Source organism: Colletes latitarsis, unplaced genomic scaffold (assembly GCF_051014445.1).
Source record: "Colletes latitarsis isolate SP2378_abdomen unplaced genomic scaffold, iyColLati1 scaffold0018, whole genome shotgun sequence".
In the NCBI taxonomy this organism is placed as follows: Eukaryota; Metazoa; Arthropoda; class Insecta; order Hymenoptera; family Colletidae; genus Colletes; species Colletes latitarsis.
In genome coordinates, this window is record NW_027488369.1 from 15,183,485 (window position 1) to 15,188,395 (window position 4,911).

Consider the following 4,911-nt stretch of genomic DNA (forward strand, 5'->3'; position numbering starts at 1 on the left):
TTTCAGTGTGGTACCACATTACTACGTGATGCAATCCAGAAAAAGCCCAGGATCTAGCCATCAAGTTTGAGAAATATGCGAAAGAATGAGCCTGATGAGGGCAAATCGCAGACCTAGCCTTGACCTAACATGAATTATTCTCTAAAATATTGATCGAAACCAGGTTTAATTGACCGTTTCAGTGTGGTACCACATTACTACGTGATCCAAAACAGAAAAAACCCAGGATCCGTTCAACAAGTATGTGAAAAATGCGAAAGTATGAGTCCGATCAGTGAAAATCTCAGGCCTTACCTAGACCAGCATGCGTTGTCCTCTAAAATATTGATGGAAACCAGGTTTCATTGTCTGTTTCAGTGTGGTGCTACATTACTACGTGATGCAATCCAGAAAAAGCCCAGGATCTAGCCATCAAGTATGAGAAATATGCGAAAGAATGAGCCTGATGAGAGCAAATCCCAGACCTAACCTAGACCTAACATGCTTTATCCTCTAAAATATTGATGGAAACCAGGTTTCGTTGACTGTTTCAGTGTGGTACCATACTACTTTTGTGATCCAAACCAGAAAAAACCTAGGATCTGTTCAACAAGTATGTGAAAAACGCGAAACTGTGAGCCTGATGAGGGCAAATCTTAGACCTAACCCAGACCTAAGATGCGTTACCCTCTAAAATATTTATCTAGACCAGGTTTCATTGAATGTTTCAGTGTGGTACCACATTACTACGTGATCCAAACCAGAAATAACCCAGGATCCGTTCAACAAGTATGTGAAGAATACGAAAGTATGAGTCTGATGAGTGAAAATCCCAGGCCTAACCTAGACCTATCATGCGTTATCCTCTAAAATATTGATCCTAACCAGGTTTAATCGACTGTTTCAGCGTGGTACCACACTACTACGTGATCCAAACCAGAAAAAACCCAGGATCTGTTCAACAAGTATGTGAAAAACGCGAAAGTATGAGCTTGATGAGTGCAATCCCCAGACATATCCCAGACCTAACTTGCGTTGTCCTCTAAGATATTGATGGAAACCAGGTTTAATTGACTGTTTCAGTGTTGTACTTCATTACTACGTGATCCAAACCAGAAAAAACCCAGGATCTGTTCAACATGTATCAGAAATATGCGAAAGAATGTGCCTGCTGAGAGCAAATCCCAGACCTAACCTAGACCTTACATGAATTATTCTCTAAAATATTGATCGAAACCTGGTTTAATCGACTGTTTCAGTGTGGTACCACATTACTATGTGATCCAAACCAGAAAATAACCCAGGATCTGTTCAACGAGTATGTGAAGTGTGCGAAAGTATGAGTCTGATGAGGTCAAATCCCAGACCATTCCCAGACTTAACTTGCGTTATCCTCTAAAATATTGATCGAAACCAGGTTTAATCGACTGTTTCAGTGTGGTACCACATTACTACGTGATCCAAACCAGAAAAAACCCAGGATCTAGCCATCAAGTATGTGAAGAATGCGAAAGTATGAGTCTGATGAGTGAAAATCCCAGGCCTAACCTAGACCTAACATGCGTTATCCTCAAAAATATTGATCGAAACCTGGTTTAATCGTCCGTTTCAGTAAGGTACCACATTACTATGTGATCCAAACCAGAAAATAACCCAGGATCTGTTCAACGAGTATGTGAAGTGTGCGAAAGTATGAGTCTGATGAGGTCAAATCCCAGACCAATCCCAGACTTAGCTTGCGTTATCCTCTAAAATATTGATCGAAACCAGGTTTAATCGACTGTTTCAGTGTGGTACCACATTACTACGTGATCCAAACCAGAAAAAACCCAGGATCCGTTCAACAGGTATGTGAAGACTGCGGAAGTATGAGTCTGATGAGTGAAAATCCCAGACCTAACCTAGACCTAACATGCGTTATCCTCTAAAATATTGATCCAAACCAGGTATAATGGACTGTTTCAGTGCGGTACCACACTACTACGTGATCCAAACCAGAAAAAACCCAGGATCTGTTCAACAAGTATGTGAAAAACGCGAAAGTATGAGCCTGATGGGGGCAAATCCAAGACCTATTCCAGTCCTAACTTGCGTTGTCCTCTAAGATATTGATGGAAACCAGGTTTAATTGACTGTTTCAGTGTTGTATTTCATTACTACGTGATCCAAACCAGAAAAAACCCAGGATCCGTTCAACAAGTATATGAAAAATGCGAAAGTATGAGTCCGATCAGTGAAATTCTCAGGCCTTACCTAGACCAGCATGCGTTGTCCTCTAAAATATTGATCGAAACCAGGTTTAATCGACTGTTTCAGTGTGGTACCACATTACTACGTGATCCAAACCAGAAAAAACCCAGGATCTAGCCATGAAGTATGAGAAATATGCGAAAGTATGAGCCTGATGAGGGCAAATCCTAGACCTAACCCAGACCTAACATGCGTTAGCCTCTAAAATATTTATCAAGACCAGGTTTAATTGAATGTTTCAGTGTGGTACCACATTACTACGTGATGCAATCCAGAAAAAGCCCAGGATCTAGCCATCAAGTTTGTGAAATATGCGAAAGAATGAGCCTGATGAGGGCAAATGCCAGACCTAACCTTGACCTAACATGAATTATTCTCTAAAATATTGATCGAAACCAGGTTTAATTGACCGTTTCAGTGTGGTACCACATTACTACGTGATCCAAAACAGAAAAAACCCAGGATCCGTTCAACAAGTATATGAAAAATGCGAAAGTATGAGTCCGATCAGTGAAATTCTCAGGCCTTACCTAGACCAGCATGCGTTGTCCTCTAAAATATTGATGGAAACCAGGTTTCATTGTCTGTTTCAGTGTGGTGCTACATTACTACGTGATGCAATCCAGAAAAAGCCCAGGATCTAGCCATCAATTATGAGAAATATGCGAACGAATGAGCCTGATGAGAGCAAATCCCAGACCTAACCTAGACCTAACATGCTTTATCCTCTAAAATATTGATGGAAACCAGGTTTCATTGACTGTTTCAGTGTGGTACCACACTACTTCGTGATCCAAACCAGAAAAAACCTAGGATCTGTTCAACAAGTATGTGAAAAACGCGAAACTGTGAGCCTGATGAGGGCAAATCTTAGACCTAACCCAGACCTAAGATGCGTTACCCTCTAAAATATTTATCCAGACCAGGTTTCATTGAATGTTTCAGTGTGGTACCACTTTACTACGTGATCCAATCCAGAAAATAACCCAGGATCTGTTCAAGGAGTATGTGAAGTGTTGCGAAAGTATGAGTCTGATGAGGTCAAATCCCAGTCCTATCCCAGACCTAACTTGCGTTATCCTCTAAAATATTGATCGAAACCAGGTTTAATCGACTGTTTCAGTGTGGTCCCACATTACTACGTGATCCAAACCAGAAAGAAGCCAGGATCTGTTCAACATGTATGAGAAATATGCGAATGAATCAGCCTGATGAGAGCAAATCCCAGATCTAACATAGACCTAACATGAATTATTCTCTAAAATATTGATCGAAACCAGGTTTAACTGACTGTTTCAGTGTGGTCCCACATTACTACGTGATCCAAACCAGAAATAACCCAGGATCCGTTCAACAAGTATGTGAAGAATACGAAAGTATGAGTCTGATGAGTGAAAATCCCAGGCCTAACCTAGATCTATCATGCGTTATCCTCTAAAATATTGATTCAAACCAGGTTTAATGGACTGTTTCAGCGTGGTACCACACTACTACGTGATCCAAACCAGAAAAAACCCAGGATCTGTTCAACAAGTATGTGAAAAACGCGAAAGTATGAGCCTGATGAGGTCAAATCCCAGACCTATCCCAGACCTAACTTGCGTTATCCTCTAAAATATTGATCGAAACCAGCTTTAATCGACTGTTTTAGTGTGGTACCACATTACTACGTGATCCAAACCAGAAAAAACCCAGGATCCGTTCAACAAGTATGTGAAGACTGCGAAAGTATGAGCCTGATGTGGGCAAATCCAAGCCCTATCCCAGACCTAACTTGCGTTGTCCTCTAAGATATTGATGGAAACCAGGTTTAATTGACTGTTTCAGTGTTGTACTTCATTACTACGTGATGCAATCCAGAAAAAGCCCAGGATCTAGCCATGAAGTATGAGAAATATGCGAAAGAATGTGCCTGATGAGAGCAAATCCCAGACCTAACCTAGACCTTACATGAATTATTCTCCAAAATATTGATCGAAACCAGGTTTAATTGACTGTTTCAGTGTGGACCCACATTACTACGTGATCCAAACCAGAAATAACCCAGGATCCGTTCAACAAGTATGTGAAGAATGCGAAAGTATGAGTCTGATGAGTGAAAATCCCAGGCCTAACCTAGACCAAACATGCGTTATCTTCTAAAATATTGATCCAAACCAGGTTTAATGGACTGTTTCCGCGTGGTACCACAATACTACGTGATCCAAACCAGAAAAAACCCAGGATCTGGTCAACAAGTATGTGAAAAACGCGAAAGTATGAGCCTGATGAGGGAAAATCCCAGACATATCCCAGACCTAACTTGCGTTGTCCTCTAAGATATTGATGGAAACCAGGTTTAATTGACTGTTTCAGTGTTGTACTTCATTACTACGTGATGCAATCCACAAAAAGCCCAGGATCTAGCCATGAAGTATGAGAAATATGCGAAAGTATGAGCCTGATGAGGGCAAATCCTAGACTTAACCCAGACCTAACATGCGTTAGCCTCTAGAATATTTATCAAGACCAGGTTTAATTGAATGTTTCAGTGTGGTACCACATTACTACGTGATGCAATCTAGAAAAAGCCCAGGATCTAGCCATCAAGTTTGAGAAATATGCGAAAGAATGAGCCTGATGAGGGCAAATCCTAGGCCTAACCCAGACCTAGCATGCGTTATCCTCTAAAATATTGATCGC